General features: G+C 39.4%; 1 protein-coding gene across 5 annotated transcripts in view; it reads left to right on the forward strand.

Moving 5' to 3' along the window:
* Window positions 1-26,398, forward strand: part of Bach2 (BTB domain and CNC homolog 2) — a 338,421-nt gene that overhangs the window by 241,798 nt on the left and 70,225 nt on the right. The window contains exons 1-2 of one of the 5 annotated variants that reach the window (XM_048353830.1): window positions 10,042-10,047; window positions 16,800-16,807. The exons of the other annotated variants lie outside the window; for them this stretch is intronic. The gene's annotated coding sequence lies outside the window, so the exon portion shown is untranslated. Of the gene's footprint in view, window positions 1-10,041; window positions 10,048-16,799; window positions 16,808-26,398 lie in introns of those variants that run through there. 5 annotated transcript variants of the gene reach the window in all.

Below are 26,398 nucleotides of genomic sequence, written 5' to 3' on the forward strand. Positions count from 1 at the left end.
AGGCAGAAATTTTAGAAGTTTGATAATATAATCTAATAGCAAGAATATGGATTTTTGAAAAGCCCTTAAACATTGCCATCAGGAGTATAGATTGGTACAATCTCAAAGGAGGACAGCTTGGCATTATCAGAATTATTCAGCCTAAAGCAGTCTCCCCTTTATCCTTGGGTGTCATAATTCAGGTTACCCAGGGAATGCCTCCAACTGTAAAATGCAGCAGTCCCTTTCCATCTTAATGAAGCATTTATCACACACTGTGACTGTAACGTTTGCCATTTAAGGTATGACAGCAAAACTAACATGATTATTTTCCCGTCATAATTTCATCAACAGAAGAGACATTCTTAGCATGGAGCCTATGAAATTAATTCAAGAACTTGGCAGTTCTCACTAAACATAAGCATTTTGCAGCTCCTCTGTGGTATAACCAAGTAGCCAACATTACTGCACTTGGACTCTGGAGCCATTAGTAAGAGAAATAAGGGCTTTGTGAACCCCAGCACTGCAGATGACAATAGCCTACCTGATAACCAGGATGACTACTGAGTGGCTAAAGGGATGACAACATATACAGCATGGATACATGGAGAGAGATTGTTGATTGCAGGGCTATTGCCTTTATCCATTCATCTATTGATGTTCACTTTGGCTGATTCCATAACTTGGCTATAGTGAATATTGCCACAGTGAACAGGTGTGCAAGTATATCTATTGTTTGCTGACTGTGATTCCTGGCCATCTATACCCAGCATAGGTATAGCAGGATCACTGGTTGTTTTATTTCTAGTTGTTGAGGAACCTCAGCACTGATTTCCATAATGGATGGACTAATCTGAATTCCCAACAAGGTATATGAAAGTTCTCTTCTCTCCTGTATCCTTTCCAGCATTTTTTTCTTAGTGATAGTCATTCTGATTGGGGTGAAAATGAAATCTTAGAGTAGTTAAGATTTGCATTTCCCTGACTAAAGGTGTTCAATACTTTCACATGTTGATTGGCATTTGGACTTCTTTTGAAAGGTATCTGTTCAGTTCATTTGCTCATTTGATTACTTGTTCATTTAGTCTTACAATTATGAGTTCTTTATATATGCTGGATATTAATCCTGTTAAATGAAAAGTTGGCAAAGATTTTTGCCATTCTATATGCAGCCTTACCACCCTGTGATTTCGTTTGCTCTGCAGAAGGTACTTACTTGTTGGTTTACAGAAGTTTTTTAATTTGACATAGTCCCATTTGCCAGTTATCGCTTTTTTTTTTCCTGATCTATTGGAGTCCTATGCAGAATTATTGCCCCTCCTGTATCTTGAGCTGTTTCCTCCATGTTTTCCTCTAGGAGTTTCAGAGTTTCATATCTTACATTAAGGCCTTTGACCCATTTTGAGTTGATTTTTGTAGAGTGATAGGCAGCTGCTTTCAGTTTTCCACTTGTGGATATCCAGTTTTCCCACCACTGTTTGTTAAAGAGGTTGTCTTCACAAAGTATCCTGGAATATAGCTGCCTCACTCTGTATCTCCACTTCATATGATGTTCTCCCTGTGTCTCGGTCTCCATATGAGGTTTGTTTTACAAACATATTGGATGGGGAGGCACTCTCCTCTAGTATGACCTCGTATGACTAAACATACATGCAATAACCCTATGTCCAAATAATGTCACATCCAGAGTTACTGGAGGTCTAGGCTTCCACATTGCTTTTAGAGAGAGGAAAGATACAGATAACTCCATGACAAGGGTTAATAAGAATTTTGAAGAATGTTAGTGTTGATATAGAAAAATGTTTTAAGCCAGTTTCAGCAACCAACTGGTAAAGTTTACCAGGAAGAAGTATCCACCAATAATGTCACCTCATCTGCTGGAATGCAAGAGCCTAATCTACTGACCGCCATGGAGGTTAAAGAGAAGCTGAAGTAAAAAAATGTTTTGGAAAAGTTAAAGAAATCAAAGTTGGCTAGTAGCTCATACCTATAATCCTAGATACTTAGGAGGCTGAGGTCTGAGGATCACAGTTCAAAGCCAGCCTGAGCTCTTATCTCCTCTAGCTCAAATGTTAGATCACAATGAAAAAGCTAAGAGACAGTGCTCAGGCCCTGAGTTCAAACCCCAGTACTGGCACTACACAAACACAGAGACAGAAGCTCTTTTGCTAGCCTCCATTATGATTTGGAATTTCTAAAAAACTAGTGTTTGTGGCTTTCTAGGTCATGGCCATGTACATTGTGACAACGTGGTCATCACGATAGCCTGGTATCCATGACTCATGCCAGTAATCCTAGCTACTCAGAGGGCTGAGATCTGAGGATCTGGTTCAAACAGTCCAGGCAATTGATGACTTTGAGACACTTATCTCAGATAATCTACCCAAAAATCTAGAAGTGAAACTATGGTTCAAGTGGTAAAGTACTAGCCTTGAGCAAAAGAAGCTCTGGGACAGCACCCAAGTCCTGAGTTCAAGCTCCAGGACTGGAAGAGTCTCCCCATCTTTCACATTCGGTCCAAAGATCTAGCAGCCCTCATTTCTCACTGGGCATGGGTTTTGTGTACTATTGACGAGTCAGCAAGTTTCCAAATGAGTAACTGTTGCAGGGTGTGGTATGTGGCTTCCCTTTGGGTTATGCATCCACATCACCCCCAAGGTATAATTAATCCCATAGCTCTCATCACCATTGAAGTTGTTTTCCTAATTTAATGAAATAATTACTGTGTTGTCACTGGTTTCCACTGTGTGTGGCTTGCTGTAGGTGCTCCGTGAGTGTGAGGAAATGAAAGGAAGAGAAACCAACAACATTTAGCTACTTAAACAGCTTTGAAAGTCAATGCTTTCTGTTGGTGGGAACGTAAATTAGTACAACCACTCTGGACAGCCATCTAGAAGATCTTCAAAAAACTAAACATAGATCTCCACTATGACTCATCCAAACTACTCGTGGGGCATCTACCCAGAGCATCACCAGTCAGGCTACCGTAAAGACACTTGCACATCCATGTCCATTGCTGCACTATTCACGATAGTCAAGTTATGGAAATAGGCCAGATGCCCTACAATAGGTGAGTGGATCTAATAAATGTGGTATGTAGATCCAGGGGAATTTAGACAGCCATTAGAAAGAATAATATTGTGTCATTTGCAGGGAAATAGATGAACCTAGAACAGATCAAGTTAACTGAGGTAAGTCAAGCCCAGACACAAAAGGCACATGTTTTTTCTCATATGTGGATGCTAGATCTAAAATACACCAGGACATGATATATTACACAGTGAGTTCAAAGGAGGATACTCTTTTTTTTCATTGATTTTTTAAATTAAATTTTATTGACAAGGTGATGTACAGAGGGGGTACAGTTACATAATAAGGTAGTGAGCACATTTCTTGTCCTATTTGTTACACCTCCCTTATTTTTCTTTCCCTTCCCTAGTTCAGGTAAGCATATATTCAACATCCAGTGTACCAAAATCATATACAGTAACCACATGGGGTACAACAAAGGAGGATACTCTTAGGGGAGGAACAATGCCTCTAATTATATAAAATAGTATTTTTCAAAATCAACTCCAAGAAACAGAAGCAAAATAATTTTTCTTAATTGCTGTTGTTTTCTTTTTGTCATGTTTGTCTTTTTTAAAATTTAATTTAATTTTTTTCTTATTCATTGTCAAAGTGATGTACAGAGAGGTTAAAGTATCATATGTTAGGCCTTGGGTACATTTCTTGTACTGTTTGTTACCTCCTCCCTCATTCCCCCCTCCCACTCCCCCTTTCCCACTCCCCCCATGAGTTGTTCAGTTGCTTTACACCAAATGGTTTTGCAAGTATTGTTTTTGGAGTCATTTGTCTTTTTATCCTTTGTCTCTTGATTTTGATATTCCCTTTCACTTCCCTAGTTCTAATACCAGTATATACAGTTTCCAATGTACTCAGATAAGATACAGTGATAGTGCGGGTACAACCACAGGAAGGGGATACAAAAGGATCATCACCAATAGAAGCTACAGTTTCACATGGCATGTTGACAGTAATTACAACAGTGATATAACAGTCGTTTCCATAACATGGAGTTCATTTTACTTAGCATCATCTTATGCATTCATAAGGGCTCGTGTGAACCTCTGCTGTGACTAGCCTAAACCTGTGCTAATTATTTCCTATGAGAGAGACCATAGAGTCCATGTTTCTTTGGGTCTGGCTCACTTCACTTAGTATAATTTTTTCCAAGTCCTTCCATTTCCTTACAAATGGGGCAATGTCATTCTTTCTGATAGAGGCATAAAATTCCATTGTGCATATATACTACATTTTCCTGATCCATTCATCTACTGAGGGGCATCTAGGTTGGTTCCATATTTTAGCTATGACAAATTGTGCTGCGATGAACATTGTCGTGCTGGTGGCTTTAGTGTGTTCTTGTTTGTGGTCTTTTGGGTAGATGCCCAAAAGTGGGGCTGCTGGGTCATAGGGGAGCTCTATGTTTAGCCTTCTGAGGAATGTCCATACTCTTGCAGGAGTAGCTGAACCAGTTTACATTCCCACCAACAATGAAGTAGGGTTCCCTTTTGGCCACATCCCCTCCAACATTTATTATTGTTAGTTTTCTTGATATAGGACATTCTTACTGGGGTGAGATGGAATCTCAATGTTGTTTTGATTTGCATTTCTTTTATGGCCAGTGATATAGAACACTTTTTCATGTCTCTTGGCCATTCTCATTTCCTCATCAGAGAAGTCTCTTTTTAAGTCTTTAGCCCACTTGTTGAGGGGGCTGTTGGTTCTCTGTGATTTTGTTTTGGAGGAATTTAATTTTTTTAGTTCTCCATACATTTTAGACATGAGGCCTTTGTCCATTGTATGGCTGCTAAAGATCTTTTCCCAATCTGTGGGCTTTCTGTTTATCTTGGGAGCTATGTCCTTTGCCCTGCGGAAGCTCTGCAGTTTGATGCAGTCCCATTTGTCCATCCTTTCCTTTATTTGTAGCATTTCTGTGTCTTTGTTAAGGAAGTTCCGTCCTGTGCCAAGAAGCCCAAGTGTTTCTCCTACTCCTTCTTTTAGTGTTTTCAGGGTATGTGTTTTAATTTCAAGGTCTTTGAATCATTTGGAATTGATTTTGGTGCAGGATGATATATAAGGATCTAGTTTTAGTTTGTTGCAGGTGTTGAACCAGTTTTGCCAGCACCATTTGTTAAAGAAGCTATCTTTCTTCCATCCTATTTTTTTAGCTCCTTTATCAAAGATTAAGTAGGCATAGTTCTGTGGGTTCATTTCTGGGTCTTCAATTATGTTCCATTGGTCTTCAGGCATGTTCCAGTGCCAATACCAAGCTGTTTTTATTACTATAAAAGTTTGATATTGTAATTCCTCCAGCACTGTTCTAACTATATGATGAGATGTCTTAGAGAGATGGAATTCCAGTATATTAATCCATTTATGCTTTATACATACCTTATACTTGTAGGCTAAAAGTCATTTGATGAAATACTTTTAATTTTATTCACAAATCAAGGTGTTGTGGTACGGAATTTTACCCTTGTAGTATCATGTCAACAGTCCAGAAAATTTAGATTATGGAAGTCAGGCACTGTTAGCTCACACCTATAATTCTAGCTGCTTTGGAAGCTGAGATTGGAAAGATCATGGTTTGAGGCAAGCATGGCCATAATAAAATATTAGAAAAATTCAGTGGGGCACCAATGGATCATGACTATAATCCTAGCTATTCATAAAACTGGAATCTGGAAGATTGTTCTTTGAGCCCAGCCCAGGTAAAAAAAAAAAGTCCAAGAGAGTCCAGTTCCAAAAATAACCAGTAAAAAACAAATTGGAGGCATGACTCAAGTGGTAGAATGCCAGCTGAACAAGCAATTCAAGCAGCACCACAAAAATAAGTCAAACTACAAAACCATTCATGATCTTATAAATGTGACACCAAAATCTTCTTTCCCTTTTTATCCCATTTGACCTTGCATGTGGACTTGAGCCAGGGAACAAAAATATCTGCTAGGGCTCATATGTAGCTCAGTGGCAAAGCACTTGCCAACAAGTGCCATGTCCTGGGCTTTATCCCCAGTAACAAAAAAGAAAAGATACAGTTAAAAAGAAATATGTTAGGGGGTCACCTTCTGAATCCAGCAAAACATTTTCGGGAGTGTTAAACATGGTTTTACAACCCTACTATGGACAGAGCTTTGAACTGAAAAAGGACCAAGGAATACATATTTAGTGTGGCATCATACAATATGGTGTTAGGCCAGCCCTCAACAAATGAAGAAAGCTGAATAGGCACCTTTAGAACCCATGCCCTGTTTTGTAATTGAACTCATAACTTAAAGGAAACACATTTTTGTTTTTACTTGAAGAAATACATGAGGAGCATGTTTTTTCTGTCTCCCTCCCTCTCTTTCTCTCCCTCTCCTCTCCCTCATCCTCTCTTTGCCTCTCCCTCTTCCTTCCTCCCCCTCTGTTCTCTCCCCCTCTTCCCCTCTCCCTTCTCTCTTTCCCTCCCTCTCCCTCCCTCTCCTTCTCCCCCTCTTCCTTCCTCTCCCTTTCCCTTCCTATCCCTCTCCTTTTCCCTCTCCCTTCCTCTCCCTTTTCCTTTCTCCCTTTCCCTCTCTCTCCCCCCCCTTCCTTTCTCCCTCTCCCTCTCTCTCCCTCTCTTCCTGTCATTTGCTTTTTGGTTCAAGGCAAGCAATCTACCACTTGAGCCACAGCACCACTTCCAGTGTTTTGGTGGTGGTTAGAGATTATAATCTCATGGACTTTCCTGCCCAGCCCAGGCTGGCTGCAAACCTCAATCCTTAGACCGTAGCCTCCTAATTAGCTAGGATTATAAGCTTGAGCCACCCGCACCCAGCTTTTCTGAAAATGATTCATCCTCTGCCCACCCCAGTCAAAATGTAGGAATGAAATATAAGAAGTGGGTTTAAATTTAAGTCCTAACTTGTCTTCATTTCCTCCCGTGTTTTCTCTACGACAATATAGATGAGGAATCAGACACACCCAATTTCTGTTCTGTAGCAGTTACTGAATGCTTCCTGCTTTTTGATAGTTTATATTCTTGAGCTCAACTTTTCACAATTTTTCAATGAGCAGATTCTGTCTGGTTATCTACAAGTCCCTTCTGTCACTAGCACAAAACTGCTGCTTCAATATCTTCCTCTGTCTTCCTTCTGGGGCTCTGGGAGTTGGAAGGACAGACAGCTGTGATGAAATATTGAATCTAGACCCTGACATACCAAAAGTAGGAGCCCCTGGTCCCAACACACAAAAGGCTCTGCAAGGAGTTCATTTAAATAATGCCTAAGATTTTTAGTCCCAGTAAATTTTCCATCTGTTTCTGCATGTGTAGTGGAACATAAAGTTAGATACTTAAGGCATTCAGGAGAGTAAAGCCAAGATGTCTTATAAATCTCTTCTAAAAATATCAAGAAGAAAGAGCAGAGAAGAAAATGATCTTTATATTTGTGGAACTGTCTGTTTAGTTCACTTAGACTTAAGCCTGTGTGAAATTTCTCTTTTGTGTACTGAATATGGGAAGAGGCTAGCACTTTCTAGCCACGTCCCCCCTCCTCGAGGAACGAAAGCAGAATAGAGTAAGTATTCCTAGAGGGATGAGGCTCTTCATCCTCGAGATTGTAGCAGAACTCAAACTAAGAGTACAGTTATCGGATAAACTTGATATCTCTTCATATCCACTCAATTGTGCTGCCAAAGACAGAATCCACTTCCTTTGTTAGTGTCCCTTGGCTTAGTGTTTAATTACCTGATGGTAATTATACAGGTAGACATGTTTGTATTCATAAGCACACCAGGTATAAGTTGCATGCCAAATGTGGTTATAGCTATGTATTTGTTGAATAGGTGTTGTGGCTGTGTTCGTACAGCTATGTGTGTGTACACCTATGCATCATCTCCCTACAACTGGATATAACCAAACGTGAGTAGTGGGGCTACTTAAATAACCTAAGAAGCTAATTATCAAGGACTTGACTTCACTGATGGAAATGTTTTAGGTGAAGAGAGCATGGGCAAGCCATCTGATTTGGTCCATTATTATATTTTCAATTATCTTTGGTGCTCACAGAGAGACATTAATATGGCCCAGGATGACATAGCAAATTACCACAGTGCTCTAACCTTTTAAATTGCTAACACTGTTGTAATCTGTAATTATAAAAATCAGTGTGAGAATTGTGGCAGTGCATAATTATCTTTCTGAATACTTTATTGCTGAATGAATTATTAATCAGAATCAGTCTTGTATAGTATTTGCAGCAACTCAGAAGAATAATGTATAATTAAATTTCATTATTCCTATTTTTGTGCTAATGTTTTATGATGTTGTAATTGATAATTAATTGGCCAAAAACTCACATAATACTTAAGAGTTTCAGGTAGCTGGAAAATGTTCAGTGTGCTGAGTTCATTAACTAAGTAATGATTGTTCTATAAAGACTATGCAGTCTCGTCCAATCTGGATGAGAAAGCTTTTGAAAGTGGTATCTTAATCTCTAAGCTTCTCATGTTTCATTAAAAAGAAAGCAATAACTGTGAGCTCATACAAATAATTAGGAGATCTGAAGAGATTTCAAATCTGGTCAATTTTAAGTAATCAAATGTTGGTTTTGAATAGCAGGCTAACACACTAGATACCCTTGGTATGCATGTCTGTGCATTGATTTCCATTCTAATTAAACCCGCTGTCTCCATATAGCCACAATATGAGGCAGATAATAGCAGTGCCTTCAAAGCTGTGTCCTTCTGCCTTTGATGAGTGAAACCCACAGTGTAGCATATCTTTATGGACAAAGTCTGGTTCCGGCTTCTTTTACACTTGTCCAAAATACTAAATGGGTTTCCTCCTCACAGACACCCAAAAGTTAAAATCTGAAGGGATTATGAACTTTTCCTTGACTGGCATTCTAAGAGGTCCTGGTGTGAGTCTCTTTTGGTGTTCTTTGCAACCTAGGTAACCAGGAAAAGCTCAGAATTCAAAAATGCCTTTTTCTCTGGCTTAGTTCTATTGAAAAGAAGCATTGAGGGGCATTTCATGTGAACTTTTTGCTGTGCTGTTTTATTTGATGTTTTTAAGAAGGCAATGCTTCCTTCAGGTTTTTTTTTAAATGTCTCCTATAGAAACATACTTTTTATAGCAAGGAGCATCTTTTTGCTTTCTGAAACATTTCGAAGGCACTTTAATGGGAACTTGACAGTGCATATGCTATTTTTAAATCAATCTTTTCCTGAGCTGATTAGAAAATGATCTACAGGACACTGTTGCTGTTGTTGAAATACAACTCTACATGTCCAGGAAGATTGTGAGTGGTTTGTTTTTACATTGGTTGCATTGGCATTAATGTCTTAGCATTCTAAGTTATAAGTTGTTAAAAGAGTATTTGTCACAGAATACTTTGAGTTGAACTATGACACATACCTGTAATATCAGAATAATATCATGAAACTGAGAAACTTTTTGTGGGATGAAGATCACATGCCTTCTTCTTACCATCTTCTCTATATCCCAGGCCCTTCATGGCCATGAATAGTCCCAGGGTACTGGCAGCTTGTACAGGTCTCTTGCTGAGCATCACAGTACATCCACCATCTTGGAAATACAGCTGAGAGTCTTGTGAGACAGTCATCTTCCTGGGAGATGGGTGCTGATGAGAGGGAGAACTGAAAGGGAAAACAGGACTATGAGCTTATCCAGGGCATCTCTGAGCTACTCTGGACTTCTGTGCTACCAAAGAGCCTTGTTGCACCCATCCCTGATCATGCTGGGGACAGGTATTTTGGTATTTTCTGCCCTGTGGCTCTGCACCTTTGAGTTTTTATAACAAGTTTGTTAAAATAATAATCTCTTCCCTGGTATACTTCACTTTATCCAATGTAATTGTGTGAGGTAAATAGTGTGTGTTAAGTGCTGGTGATGGAGGCAGGTAAGACCATTTATATCTTAAACAGCATGCTTAATATCCTAAAGCCCCCATTCCTGCCTTTTGGTGATGAAATTCATCACTCTAAGAAGCTGCCAAGGATAGGACAAGGACTTGGAAAGTGCCTTGAACATCCTATTTTCTCTTCCCCCTTTGCTGACTTTCTGACTTTCCCCAGGGTCTCAGGAGAGCCTTTCACCTGTGTGTTAATTTCCCCCCTGCATTTGACCTCCTGTACAGTGACAGATGCTCCTGGCCACTTCATTACCTGATGTAACGTTTAACAAACCGCCAGCCCAAGATCTTATCCCCATGGTGTAGCTCTTTTAAATGGGAGAGAAATCAGAGTAACCGTGCCAAGACTTCAGTAGAAATTCACAAAACTCACACTACCTAAGTGAGGTAGAGCCAGATGTAGCTTGTCCTGATTAGACACTGCCCACCTTTGGTGCTGGGTTTTTATTTTCTCATTTACCAGTGTTCTAAAGGCCATCCCTGCCAGCTTATGTATCCCCACAGAGACACGCGGCAGAGCTGAGTCTTGTTTTCCTCAAGACCCTGACATGTACAAAGAACCAAGTTTTCTTTTATCAAAAACCCTTTCTGGGAAGGCTGTATTTCTGCCAACTCTAGTAACTCATTTCTGTATCCTTTCTACCCATAAGCAGCATGCCCCTCAGGCAGGCATTGGATGAGATTGCAAGGATGGATAGGTGCCTAGCTGAAGACACTTCTTTTATTTGTCTCATATTTGGGGGAAAAGGGGGTTACTGGATTTGAACTCATTGCTAAACAGACACTTTATCACTTGAGCTATGTCCCAGCCCTTTTTTGTTGCTGTATGTTATTTTACAGATAGGGTCTCACATATTTGCTTAAGGACAGCCTCAAATCATAATCCTCCTATCAGTTTCCTACAAATCTGGAATTACAGATGTGAGTCACCATGCCTGACTTGTTGCCTAAAAATAGTCTCTCACTTTTTGCCTGGATGGGTGTAAAGCCTTGATCTTTCTGATCTTCACCTTCCAAATATCTGGAATTATACGTTTAAACCACCACACCTAATCCTAAATATTCTTTACATGCAGACTGACCTGTATGTCAAAAGTGTGTCTAGAAGTGAGCCTTTATACCAGGAGTTAGACTTGGTAACCTGGTCTTGTCGCATCGTGACTGCTAGTCAGTTGAATATAACTGTGGCAGGTTACACATATTAGTACCTATCAGTCAGTAATCACTAGTGCGTGTTAGGAACAACACATTACTGATACTGTCTGTTGAATTTCCCTGAAAGCCCCAACCCTTCATTGTCATTAAGTGGATGAGTAAACATTTGACAATAATTACTATGGAGAAAAATCTTTTTGAAACTATGGTTAGGCATCGTGGCACACACCTGTCATCCTTAATGATACCGGGAAGCAAAAGTAGGGAGATCACAGCTCAGGCTGACCTGAGCATGAAATAAGACCCTACCTCAAAAATAACTAGTGCAAAAAAGGGCTGAAGATGTAGCTCCAATAGTAGAGCATGGGCCTAGCAAGCAGCAGGGAAAAAAGGAAGCATTTTGAAACTAATTTGAGGGACACAAAATTCTTCAATAATTGCATTTAGGTGGTCTTTTCTTTCTTCTCTTCTCTGTCCTGTTCCTCCCTTCTTCCTCTCACTCCCCTCTTCTTCCTTGCCCCAGCAGATTACTAATTGACAGTAATGTCAAAGTTGGAATTAAATAGACTTGCTGTCTTCCCCTCCTTTCTGCATTTGACTATCTGTTGTCCTTTCTTAGTCTTTGATCCTCTGTTGTGAGTTTTGACTTGGTTCTTTCCTAAAACAGAGTAATTTCTGTCAGGTTCTGGGAACTCCCCTCCTACCGATAAAGAAGTTCTGGGGAGGAGCTGTGAGCCCAGACAAGCTGAGCTGAGTGTTGAACTTAGTCTTGGGTTTGCAGTGCCTTCTATGAAAATCAAAACTGATCTATTGAGTCATCCTGTGGTTTGACTCAGATGCTCTCTGGCTCACTTTGCCTGTCCCTTCTCTGTAATAATTTCCCCATGGAGAAAGGTCTCTGATAGAACCCAGGCACACAGAAGATTGCTCTGAGTCAAATGGATCTTTTATTCTTTTGGTATTAACCCTTATCTCTTAGTTTCCTATCCTGCATTTTCCCTAAAGTAACCTTAATGGAGTAAACAGGCTCTACCACTCTCATTTAGTGCCCTGATTACTCTTCACAATTTCTCCTTACATTAGCAGTGCGAAACTCTAAGGTAATATTTATCTGTCTGGGGGGGGAAGGAAGGGGACACTGGGAAAGAATATTTCACGCAGATACTTTGATAAAGGAAAATGAAGAAAAGAAGTGACTTTTCTCTGTCCTCTAACTCCTAATAGGCAAGAAGAAAATGCTAATGTGATGCAGAGATTGATGCATGAGGGGATGAATATAAATGGAGAAGATAGCTATAAAGAAGTAACAAACCAGAAGTGACAATACAGGAAAGAAAATTTGCCAATGGGAGGAAATGATTTGTCCCCAAGGAGATAGGGGTGTTCACTATACCCATAGCTGGGGAGTCACCACAAAAAAAACTAAATGCAATGTTGAAATGTAGAAATGAGGAGGGTAGCCAGTCACAAAGATGTTGTCCTAATCTGTCCCCTCCCAGTTCAGCTCTCCCTCTCTGCTCGCCCATCTTCCTTGCCCAACTCCTACTCCATCCACCAGTAAGAGCAATCAGACTTTGGACACACGCCAACCACCACCAAGAGCAGTTGCAGGAGAGACAGCCTGCCGTGGCATCCCTTTCACATAGTGCTTTCAATTGTTGAGTTCTCTCCATTTCTTTTTTAAGTGACAGTTTATGCCACCTGTTATAGTTATAGCCAAACTGTAGCCTTTGCCTTGGCCCCCTAAACAGTGTTCTTTCATATGACCTCCTCCTATGGAGAATGAGACGGGAGGAGAAGATAGATACCCCATTGCCTTTCATCACCACATGTGGAAGACAGCATCCAAGAGACCTTGTCCTGCACAACAGAGCACTATTGGGGGTGGGAGGCAAAACATTGGACTATTGTTCACTACCATTGGACACTGTGAACCATTAAGATGTGAAAATTGGCTTTCAGTTCTTCTTTCCTTGACTCACTTTTATTTTTGAGAGAGAGGTTATTCACACTATTATGGGATGGCTCATCTTCTCATTACTCCTTCAAGAAGTTATTTCATGGTATCCTCCTCCCCCTCCTCCAGCCAGGCACGTTCTTTTCAGAATCTCTTTCAAAAAAAATCCACAAGTCTCAGGAATTAGAGTTAGAAAAGCTTATGTTTTGAGACTGGTTGTAAGTTCCGGTAGTTAAAATTAGACCTAGAAGTACCTTGGAGGTCACCTGTTTCTTCCTGTTATAGAAGCAGGGTTTTTTTCCAAGAAAGAAGAAAATACAGGATCTCTGAAAGTAGCTTTCTGTGAAGCAAAATTTTTCCCAAATTATTCTTATTGAAAACTTACACTTATAACATGGAAGTGGTTGGATTTGGTGACCTTTACAAATCCTTTGTGAGTATATGTGTGTGTCCACACATGTGTATATGCATGTAGATACTAGGGCTTGAATTTGACACCTGGGTGCTCTACCTCAGCTCTTTTTGCTCAAAAATAATGCTCTAACACTTGAGCCACAGCTCTACTCTCAGCTTTTTTGCTGGTTATTTGGAGATGTGTCTTTCCTGCCAGGGCTAGCTTAGAACTAGCTTAGATCTTCAGGTCTTATTCTATTGGGTAGCTAGAAGTAGAGGTCTGAATCACTGACACCCACCTAATGATCCTTTTAATAATTGATTACCGGATATAAAGCATGTGCGTTTTCATTTCAAACCCAAAGTCCACCCCCACCTAAAAACTTAGAGTAGCAGCTAGGTATGGTAGCTTCATCCAAGCTAGGAAGGAGGCAGAAGTAGGAGGATCATGGACTGAGGCTGATCCAAGGAAAAAGCAAAAGACCCTACCTGAAACATAAAGTAAAGAACAAAAGGGTTGGAGAGCATAGATCAAGTGGTAAAGGGCTTGCCTAGCAAATGCTAGGCCCTGAGTTCCAACTCCAGCACATCACAAGAACCAAGCACAAAAACCTGCAGTAGGTTCTATTCTCCAATTGTTGACCCCTTTCATATAATATTTAATTTAGGGTACCTGGGTTTTGTTATTATTATAAACTACACTGTGGAAAACTAAATAAATATACTTGACATCCAGTCAACCTGCCAGCTGACAGCAACTCTGAGACCTATTAGTGCCCCTTTCCAAGGGCACCTATCTTCCCCAAAAGGCAACTGAATCCTTAGCTTGGACTTTACGCTTTTTCTACCTTTGAGTGTTACTAAGTGCCATATTGGATGACTCAAACAACAAATACTCATTTTTTACCATTCTAAAGGTTGAAAATTGGAAACCAGAGTGTCAGCAGGGTCAGGGCCTTCTGAGGGCTCTTCTTGGCTTATGGTCATCATCTTATTAAGTCTTCACATGGTAGGGAGAGACTGAAATAGCATCTCTTGTAAGGGTCCTTGTCCCATTCATGATAGCTCCCTTCAGGTTGTTGGAAGATAACACATTATTCAGTTCATACTATATATTACTATGCATTTTAATATTTAGATATTTTGCCTGTTTCATACTTGATAATGGAATCAGATAATGTATTATTATTATTATGTGTCTTGCTTTTGTAGTTAAGAATTCAACATAGGAGTCTAAGATTCCATCCATGTTACAGCATGTGGTTCTAATTTGTTTTATATTATTGTGTACAAATATATGAACACTGTATACTTCTATGTATATAGGCATTCTGCTACTGTTGGACATTATGTCATTACCAGTGGTAGTTGTTTTAAACAATGCAGCTATTATCATTCCTAGTGAGTTCCTGTTACAAATGCATGTTGGTGTCTTTGGAGTATAACCTAGCAATAAGATCACTGGATCACACTGCATGCAAAGCTTCAACTTTACTAAATCATGCTAGGACTGAAACAACTATCAATAGATGAGAATTTCTAGTTGGATGCCAATGGCTTACATCTATAATCCTAGTTACTCAGGAGGCAGAAATTAGGAGAAACATGGTTGGAGGCCAGCCAAGTCATAAAGTCCCATTCACATAAGAGCTGGGAACAGTGGTTTACACCTGTCGTCTCAGCTATCTGGGAAGCTAAGATCAGGAGGATTAAGACTCCTCTCCAGTCTGGGCAGAAAGTTTCAAGAGCCCCCAAGTCAACAGGAAAAAGCTGGACATTGTGATATACCATCATGCTAACTACTGCAGGGAGCATAAATACAAAGATGGAGATTCAGGCTAGCTCAGGCAAAATAAATAAGACCCTATCTGAAAAATATGCAGAGCAAAAGGGCTGGAAGCATAGCTTAAGTGACAGCACCTGTCCAGTAAGTGTGACACCCTCAGTATTCAAATCCCAATACCACCAAAAAATAATGACAATAGTAATTCCCATTGTTTTATCTCTTCACAAATAGTAGTTTCAAACATTCTAATTCTTTCTGAGCTAGTTTTTTTTTAATTGCTTTCAGCTCAATACAAATAGTGTGTTACCAGCATCCTGCTATTTCCTCCAGAGCCACTTCCATAAACAAACTCAGACTCTCCACTCTGTTTATCTTTAAGAGTAGAAAAGAGTACTGGTTGGTCTCACTTCTTTCATACTGAACATTTTAGAATTTAGGATTATTTTTCCTTTTGGTGTATATAAAGGAATAAATGAAACCCATATCCATGGATAATTTACAAAAATAAAAATATGATGCCCTCTTTAAATAATTGGTTTTTTGTTCCACTGTGCAGTAAAAACCAGTATCATTAATTATGTCCATAAGTTGAACTTCATTCTGTGAGGTCAAGGAAAATGGAAGTTTCTCCTGAAGTAAGAGAAGCATTCAGGGCTATTAAGGATTAGATGATGCAATTGCAAGTGCTTCCTTCTAACCAGGGCCCTAAATTTCAGTTCCCTTGGCACTAACTAGAATGCTCGCAGATGGAATGTTTGAGTAAATAAAGCACACAAACGTTTCAGCTGCTCCGTGTCAGGCCCAGACTTCAGCTTTCCAAAGCATTAGTGACATTAAGTGACAAGCACTGCGGTTTTCCATTAGGAAATCCAGAAATTGTATTGCTTTCCACTTTAAGTAAGAAGTTTGATTCTTGATATGGTAAGAAAATGTTTCCAATCCCAAAGTAATAACAAGGTAACTTTAATAGCACTGTGATAACTTTCTAGAGACTTGATAACTTTTCTTTAAAAAAAGAAAACAACCAACCCTTGCAGGTTTATAGTAAACAACTTAAAAAAAATAAAGACTACTTGATAAAAGCAGAAATTTACTCAGCAATTGCTAAATCATTTCATGTTTGATTCAAGGGATGGTTTACTTAATGCACAGTTCTGAGAGCAATGGAGTGCGAACATGAAGTGAAATGGCTTATAATTTGTTCTTTTACATCCCCCTGTGAGACACAGTCATTTCTTTCCATCTGAAACATTCTAGACATGACAGGCTGTCTGTAAAATTTAACTTTTTGTGAATTGTAGCTTTTCAGATTTCCCACTGTGGATTTTTTTTTAACTTTCTGCATTGTACTTTTACAATTAGAACTTACTCTTGAACGTTTTAACTTCTGAATGCAACCAAGTAATGAATGAAAAGTTGACTGCATTGATGATGGTTTCTGCAGTGGTTAATACTGTGCTTGTGATTGACAGGAGTTCAGGGCTGTGGAACATTTAGAGGAATGAATATACTCTGATCAAATAATAGTAGTTAACTTTTACTGTTGAGCCATAGGAGGAGATGATAGAAATATATGTAGATGCACATGTGTAGCTGGAGTTTCTTGGCTACAAAAAGAAGAGTGATTTCCAGCCAAAACTCAAATCAGAACCTTTGGAAAGCTTGCTTACAATCTGATTTCAGTTAATGTCTACATACTTTAACACATTGTCTAATGCTTAGAGTAAAGCCTGGCTGTCAGACTCCCACATGCTATTCTGGGCTCTGTGAGTTACTATGCTATAAAGTATTTCATTCTTGGATCCCATGAGTCCTACTGAAGACTTCAGGATTTCCTGCACTATGGGAAAGAATGTTGTTTAATTAGTATTAGTAAGGTAAATAAAAAAAAGCGAAAAGAAAGAGTGAGAATGAAAGGGGTGACATTGATCAAGATATATTCATAAACTGCTTTGTTAAATGGCAACTCATTTTTATACTTAAAGATAAAAATTTTAAAAATAAGCAAAGAAAGGAGAAAAAAAGCTAATGGGATATCATGCAAGGACTGGAGAGGCAGAATCCCATTTGGCATTGGTCAGTCAAACTATACAGATGGGAAGGAGTTGAGAAAGAGCAGCAGTGGTAATGAGAGAATGGGAAAGGCTGAAGAAATGGTACCTCTCACCTGGTGCCTGTGGCTCACACCTATAATCCTAGCTACTCAGGAGGCTAAGATCTGAGGATCACAGTTCAAAGCCAGCCCAGGCAGGAAAGTAACCAGAAGTGGTGCCGTGGCTCAAGTGGTAGAGCACTAGCCTTCAGCTGAAGAGCTCAGAGACAGCGCCCAGGCCCGGAGTTCAAGCCCCACAATGGGAAAAAAAGAAAAAAGAAAAGAAAACAAATGGTACCACCCACTGTGCTTGAACACCCGGGGCCACCAGGGAGTCCTCAGTCAATAAGAGGCTACAGAAAAGGAATGGCCAAGAGGAAGAAAAATAACATAGGAAGGCAGAAAGAATTATCCAATAATAGCATAACAAAATCCAGAAAAATACCCAGAAGTAAAAATCTATCAACAACTCCATAATAATAATAGACTTCAGGTTTTACTATTTGATGAAGAGAACTAATTGTGTTTTAAACTTTCTGGAAGGCTTAGCTCAAAGGACAGCTAGATATTCATGTTTAGATGACAATCAGTTTGGATTTGACCAACTTGGACTTCTTATATAGCCACAACTTCTTTATTTTCCCAAACCTAACCTACTGGCAGAGGGCAGAATCTATTTTTAAGACCCCTAGATGTGTGAACTTGGAAATATCCCAGTCTTGCTTATGACCCCATCTGACAATAGAATCATTACTACTCATGGCTGTTCCAGCTGTGACGGCAGCAGACCCTCACTCAGGCCTCAGTGGAGCCTCAGTGGAATGTGGTATCTAGTGACCTTTTCCCTTATCCATATTTCCTTGCTCATCCACAGTTCCCAGAGCAAGCTTTGAGGATATAAACTAAAGCAGCTAATAGCCTTAGCTGTACATTTTGTGCCAAATTTTCTCCTAGGTTTGGATCCCCATTTCCTAAAGGAAAACTTACTTCAAAGGACTTGTGCCTCACCCCCAAGGGAATATTATGATCTATCCAGGCAGACTTTCCTAATAGACAGTTTATACAGAGAGAGAGTTGGAGTCCTATTTTCTTCTCTCCCAAAAAGTTTTGGTATCTTTGTATATTGCCCAGCTCATTTGTTGTAACGGATTCATTAAGGCATAGAACTCCCACAACAATGTGAAAGAACATTGCTAATCTTTTGCCCCAGATCATTCACTTTACAAACATGAGTGCAACAGCAAAGGATCACAAGAGCCTAATAGCTATGCCCCTATGAATGCATAAGATAATGCTGAATGAAATGAACTCCATGTTATGGAAACAAGTGATGTATCACTGTTGTAATTACTTTCAACATGCCACGTAAAACCGTAGCCTCTATTGTTGATGATCCTCTTGTATCCCCTTCCTGTGTTTATACCTGCACTATCACTTTATCTTATCTGAGTACATTGGAACTGTATATACTGGTATTAGAACTTGGAAACTGAAAGGGAATACCAAAATCGAGAGACATGGGATAAAAAGACAAACGACTCCAAAAGCAATACTTGCAAAACTGTTTGGTGTAAACCAACTGAACAACTCATGGGGGAGAGGGAAAGAGGGAGGGGGGAAGGGGAATGAGGGAGGAGATAACAAACAGTACAAGAAATGTATCTGGGCTGGGAATATGGCCTAGTGGCAAGAGTGCTTGCCTCCTACACATGAAGCTCCCGGTTCGATTCCCCAGCACCACATAGATGAAAAACGGCCAGAGGGGCGCTGTGGCTCAGGTGGCAGAGTGCTAGCCTTGAGCTAGAAGAAGCCAGGGAAGGTGCTCAGGCCCTGAGTCAAAGGCCCAGGACTGACCAAAAAAAAAAAGAAAGAAAGAAATGTATCCAATGCCTAATGTATGAAACTGTAACCTCTCTGTACATCACTTTGACAATAAATAAGAAAAAAAATATGGGTGCAAGTCCAAGGTTAGGCAGTTTGTCCAAATACACCAAACTGGTCAGTGCCACAGCTGAAGCAAAATCCCAAGTCCCTTTTCCCACTGCTCCTTCTTCTTTTCTAATATTTCGTTTCATCTTTTACTCACTTTATAGCTTTGTATTCTTTATATCAAACTTCTGCATGGTATAGATGAATTGATGTGCATACCTGTAAATAAACTGGAAAATGAGATATTACTTACAAACCTCCTAATTCTAATGGATTAAACATATCAGCTATGTCCTAGGACCTTGCTTACATACAAACAATTATGTTTCTTTGTTTTGGTTTTGGTAGATACTGGTCCTAGTACTTGAACTCTGGGCCCATACACTGAGCTTGAGCTTTATTTTACTCAAGGCTAGCACTCTACCACTTGAGCTACTTCTGGCTTTTTGGTGGTTAGTTGGAGATAATGTCTCATTAGGCTTTCCTGCTGACTTTGAATAAGGATCCTCAGACCTCAGCCCCCTGAGTAGCTAGGATGACAGGTATTAGTTACTCACACCTAGCTCTGGTTATGATTTTCAAGGCTCAATAAAATTTGAAGAATAGTTGAGAACATGGAATATGGTAAAAGGAGGATGAATAATTTGAGAATTAAGACTGGAGGAAACAGGGAGGAGGTAACAAACAATACAAGAAATGTATCCAATGCCTAACATATGAAACTGTGACCTTTCTGTACATCACTTTGACGATAAAAAAAATAAAATAAAATAAACAGAAGTGATAGGGATACAGGCATGTTCCAAACCTGCTTTTTGAAATAAAAATCCCTCTGAAACAAAGAAAGAAAAAGACTGGAGGAAACAAATCAGAATGAACAACAAACCTCATAACAAACCTCATAATTTAAATATCTAATAATTTTTATTCACAGAATAGTTTTTATTCTCAGAAAATTTTTGTAATTACATACTGCAAAATACCATTTGTAGCAGAGTAAAGTTTATACTGTGTGATTAGAAATATGATAAATCATGGTTTGTAAAGCACTCAGTGTGCCTATGGGCTCACACCTGTAATCCTAACTACTCAGGAGGCTGAGATATGAGGATCAAGACTGTGCAGACAAATTTCAGGGACTGTTATCTCTAGTTAACCATCAAAAAGCCAAAAATGGAGGAGAGGCTCAAATGGTGGAGAACCAGCCTTAAGCGACAAAGTTAATTAAGTAAAAGAGTGAGGCACTGAGTTCAAGCTGCAGTACCAGACATCAAATAAAAGGAGGGGAGAGAGGGAGGGAGGAAGGGAGGGAGGGAGGGAGGGAGGGACGGACGGACGGACGGATGGAGGGACAGAGGGACGGAGGGAGGGAGGGAGGGAGGGAGGGAATGGGATACAGGACTTTTGCTCTCAATCAAGATGAAACAACAGGTATTATATTTGTACTCCCACCTTAAACAACTATACAAACAAGATAAATGGAGTGATGTATTTCAAGATATTGGATACCATTCAGCAAAGGACAGTAATCCCCCATAGACAGAATACAAGCTGAGCCCAGAATACTACTGGAGAGAGTTTCCAGAAGATGGCTCAGAAAGAAAGAACCAAAGAATTTCCTAAGCCAGGGAGGCAATTTGAAGAGATGGCAGGGAAGAGAGGGCTGTGCATAAGCAGAGCCACAGAGGTCTGCACCCAGTTCCCCTTCAACGTTGTGCAGATTACTAATCTACATATGTACATGAGGAAATGTCTCAAGAATGGAGAGACCCACTTGAAATAACCAGAACTTACAGCTCACAGAGGACTGGGAACAACACCTGCTCCTACCAGCCAGACTAGAAAACCCCTACTGCAGAAGACATTGGGTAAAATACTCAAAAGTGTTTCAAATCAGTAGTGAGGAATAGTGAACATAAGCTACCTGCTGCTTTTCCCCTCTCACAAATCTCAAATGTAAAACCTGAAAGGTTCATATTGCTTCCAAGTTCCTCAACTGTCTCTTGGAACAAAGCTCACCATTATATATAGTAGCATGAGAATATCCATCATCCAACAGAATTGAATCCTAAAATAATCACAATGTCTGGCATCCAAAGATGTCCAGTTGTGCAAAAAAAGAAAGAAAGAAATTGACTGACTATGAAGCTAAATAATCAAAACTGAACCAGAACGGATACAGGTTTAGAATTAACACAGACACTGAAATAGTTATTATAAGTTTATTCCAGATGTTAAGAGAAAGATTGATATGTGAAATATGTTTTAAAAGACTACATTACATACAAATTATACTAAGTGAAGTGAGCTAGACCCAAAGAAACATGGACTCTATGGTCTCCCTCATAGGGAATAATTAATTAGCACAGGTTTAGGCTAGTCACAGTAGAGTATCACAAGAGCCTAATAGCTATGCCCCAATGAATGCATAAGATGATGGTAAGTGAAATGAACTCCATGTTATGGAAACAAGTGTTATATCACTGTTGTAATTACTTTCAACATGCTATGTGAAACCGTAGCTTCTATTGTTGATGATCCTTTTGTATCCCCTTCCTGTGGTTGTACCTGCACTCTCACTGTATCTTATCTGAGTACATTGGAAACTGTATATACTGGTATTAGAACTAGGGAAGTGAAAGGGAATATCAAAATTGAGAGACAAAGGATAAAAAGACAAACGACTCCAAAAGCAATGCTTGCAAAGCCATTTGGTGTAAACCAACTGAACAACTTGTGGGGGGAGAGGGGAAGAGGGAGGGGGAGAGGGGAATGAGGGAGGAGGTAACAAACAGTACAAGAAATGTACCCAAGGCCTAACATATGAAACTGTAACCTCTCTGTATATCACTTTGACAATAAATAGAAACAAAATTAAAATTAAAAAAGACCACATTACTTATTTGAGATGAGGACCACAGTATCTAAGATAAAGATTACACCAGAAGGGATTAATGACAGATGTTATAGAACATCATGAGAGCCTAGCAACAGAAATCAATTATTTTTAACAACTGAGTAACTTGTGAACTGTTGGACAACCTCAGATGATCTAAAATAATGTAACTGAATTTGGTTGAGAACAGTAAAGACAGAAAAAGGCTATGGCAAAAATAGTCAAAGAAATAATAGCTGAAATTTTTCCAAATTTGATGAAAACTATACACCCACAGATCCAAGAAACTAAAAATAAAAAAAAGAAAGAAACCACACGAAGGCACATCACAATCAAATTGCTATATAAAAAAAAAAGCTTCATAAAATCTTAAAAGCAACAGAGGGGGGAAAACATTGAATACATAAGAACAAAGACAAGGAAGACAGATCTCTCTTTCTCTCTCCCTCCTCTCTCCTCTCCCCTCCCCCTCTCCTATTTCCCTTCTCCACTCTCTTTCTCCTGTCTCTTCTCTCCTCTCTTTTCTTTCCCCTCTCTGCTCTTTCCTGTCTCTTCTCTCCTCTCTTTTCTCTTCCCTCTCTCTCCTCTCTGCCTCTCTCCACTCTCTCTCAACTCCCTTTCTCTGTTTATAAGGCAGGATCCTGCTTTTGTACCCAGGCTGATCTCAGATTTCTGATTCTCAGCCTCCTGAGTAGTTGTGAATACAAGCATGGGTCACCACACCCTTCTGTAGTTAAAGAATAATTGATGGGTTAGAGTCATGGCTCAAGTGATAGCGCGACAGCCATAAACAGCAAAGCTCAATGAAAGCACAAAACTATGGATTCGGCTGGGGATTTAGCTCAGCAGAAGAGCGCCTGCCTGCTCAGCTCTGGGAAAAAAAAAAAAGCTATGGATTCAAGCTCTAGTATCAGCACAGAAGGAAACAAAAACAACTATGTAACTATCTCAATAGATGCAGAAAACTCCAACATCCATTTATTTTAAAGTTAAAAGAATACCAGGCTTTGTGGTGGACACACCAGTAATCTTAGCACCCAGCAAACAGGCAGGAGAGTTACAAGTTCAAGGCTCAGTTCAAAAGAAAACACAAACAATATTTAAAAACTCCCAATAATAGACACAAACTTCTTTAACTCCAAGTATCTATGAAACATATATTGCTAATATTATGCATAATGGTAAAAGGTGCCATATTTTCCTCTTAAACTCAGGAAGCTAAGAATTTTTTTTCTCATCACATCTATTCAATAGTCTTCTGAAAGTTCTATCCAACCCTATCCAGCAAGAAAAAGACATAAATCATTCAGAATAGAAAAGTTATAAAAATGTCTTTATTTATAGACAACATAATTTTCAATGCACAAAATTTACAGAGCATTCCAATAAAAAAAAAAAAAGGCTGTGGAAGCCATGTGCCAATGGCTCACACCTATAAGCTGGGCTACTTGGAAGGCTGAGGATGGAAGGATCACTGTTCAAAGGAAATTGAAGCAGAAAAGTTGACCAGACTCCTTCTCAGCCTGTAGCTGAGTGCTGTGGCACATGCTTATCATCGTAAGCTATGTGGGAGACTAAAATTGGCAGAACCACAAGTTATGCAAAGTTTCAGAACACTCCACCAATACCCAAAAATCACTTGCAGAAATCGTTGTTGCTCAAGAGGCTGAGATCTGCTGATCGTAGTTGAAAGCCAGTTCAAGCAGGAAAGTATATGAGACTCTTATCTCCATTAACCACTAAAAAGCCAGAAATGGAGCTGTGGCTCAACCAATAGGGTGTCAGCCTTGGGCAAAAAACAAAACAAAACAAAACAAAAAAAACCTAAAAACCAGTTCCCAAACCCTGAGTTTAATCCTCAGTATTAGGGAGAAAAAAATCACTTTCAGGGGCTGGGGATATAGCTCAGTTGAGTGCTTTCCTAGGAAATACATGGAAATATATGCAAGACCTGAATTTAAAATCCCTAGCAACACACACACACACACACACACACACACACACACACACACACACAGTCGTTTGTATTTATATGTTAGTAATGAAAACTTAGCAATGAAATTTTAAAATAGTACCATTTACAATGGCCTTGAATATATTAATATTTAGGCACAAATCTGATAGAAGATATATAGTACCTATACATTACTCCAAAGCATTACTGGAAAGATTAAAGATAACCTAAATAAATGATACTATTCTGATGGGTCAGAAGATTCATTATTATTTAGATGAAAAGACTTCCTTATATGATTGATGAATGAAGTAAAAATCCTAGTGAAAATCCCAGTAGTCTATTTTGTAAAAATTGGCAAGTGAGTTTTACAACGTATATGAAAGAGCAAAGGGTCAAAATAACTTCGAAAAAAAACAAATTAAGCCATTGCAAAACTGGCATAAAGTTAGACAGGTCGGTAAATGGACAAGACAGTCCATAAATAGATCTACATACACAGACAGTGAATATTCAATAAAGGCAACCCAGAAAAAGAGTTTTTAACAGCTGTGCTAGAGCAAGTGAATATTCACCTGATATTCACCTCATTCCATACCTTGTAACATATATTTTAAAAATGATGCAAAATTGCCCAATCCTCAAACTTTTTCTGCCTTTGAGAGACACTGTTAAGAGAACAAAAGACAAGCAACAAAAGAGTAGGAGAAAACATGGATCACACAGAACTTTTATTTAATATATTTTAATATCTCTCAGGAAGTGGCACTGTGGCTTAAGTAGTAGAGTGCTAGCCTTGAGAAAAAGAATCTCAGAAACAGTGCCCAGGCCCAGAGTTCAAGTCCCAGGACCCACAAAAATGAAAAAGAAAAAAAAAGTCTCAAACTTAATAATAAAGAAACAAACAGGGCTGGGAATGTGGCTTAGTGGTAGAGTGCTTGCCCAGCATGCATGAAGCCCTGGTTTCGATTCCTCAGTACCACATACACAGAAAAAGCCAGAAATGGCACTATGGCCCAAGTGGCGAAGTGCTAGCCTTGAGCAAAGAAACTCAGAGACAGTGTCCAGGCCCTGAGTTCAAGCAAAAAGAAATAAACAACTTAATTAAAAATAGGCTGACAGCTGATGTGGTGCTGAACATTCAGCAGATATAGGCAGGAAGGTCTTGAGTTTGAGGTAAGCCCAGGCTGTCTAGTTAGATCCTGTCTCACAGAGTAAAATAAAATAATAAAATTGAAATAAGAAAATAGTCTGAATAGACATTTCACCAAAGAAGACAAACACATAGCAAATGATCACTTGAAAGATACTCAGTGCCAAGTGCCAGTGGCTCATGCCTGTAATTCTGGCTACTCAGGAGCCTGAGATGTGAGGATCACATTTCAAACCAGCCTGGGCAGGAAAGCACCAGTTCACTACCAAAGCCAAGAGTGAAGCTGTGGCGGAAATGATAAGAGTACTAGCCTTGAGCACAAAAGCTCAAAGGACAGTGCCCAGGTCCTGAATTCAAGCCCCAAGACCAGCACCATTAAAAAAAATGATATCAAACACCATCAGGGATTAGAGAAAGCAAACTAAAACCAAAAGGAGGGCTGGAGGTGGCTCAAGTGGTAGAACTTCAGCCAAGTGAATATTAGTGAGCTTGGGGTACTGAGATCAACACCTAGTATCAGAAAAAAATGACCCTTAAATCCACAAGAAGATATCATAGTAAGCCAATCAGAATGGCCAAAGTTAGAAAGATCAGCCATACCAAATGTTGGCTAGGATGTGAAAGAACTAAAACTCTCAGACACTGTACAACCACCTTAGAAAACAGTAGAGGTTTCTTATATGAACACATATTCATATCAAGTCTTAGGCTAATATTGACTGCACCTTTATTTGTAATAGCCAAAAGTTGAAAACGAACTAAATATCTACAAATTGACGAGATTTTTTTCAAAATTGTATTGTCACTATAACAGAACACAAATAAGTAATATAGGAACAGACTTTTGATATATCCAAGGATATGAGTGAATGGAAAATTAATTATGCTAACCAAAAGAATCTAACCTGGGAACCTGTTGTCTCATTCCTATAATCCTAGCTACTTGGAAAGCTGATAGTGGTTCCAATCCAGCCTAGACAGAAAAGTCTGTGTGACTCTTATCTACAATTAACCACCAAAGAAGCAGAACATGGAGCTGTGGCTCAAGTGGTAGAGCATCAGCCTTGAGAGAAAAAGCTAGGGGACAGCTCTAGGCTCTGTGTTTAAGCCCTAGTACGGGTGTGTGTGTGTGTGTGTGTGTG

This window comes from Perognathus longimembris, chromosome 9, assembly GCF_023159225.1.
Source record: "Perognathus longimembris pacificus isolate PPM17 chromosome 9, ASM2315922v1, whole genome shotgun sequence".
Classification (NCBI taxonomy): Eukaryota; Metazoa; Chordata; class Mammalia; order Rodentia; family Heteromyidae; genus Perognathus; species Perognathus longimembris.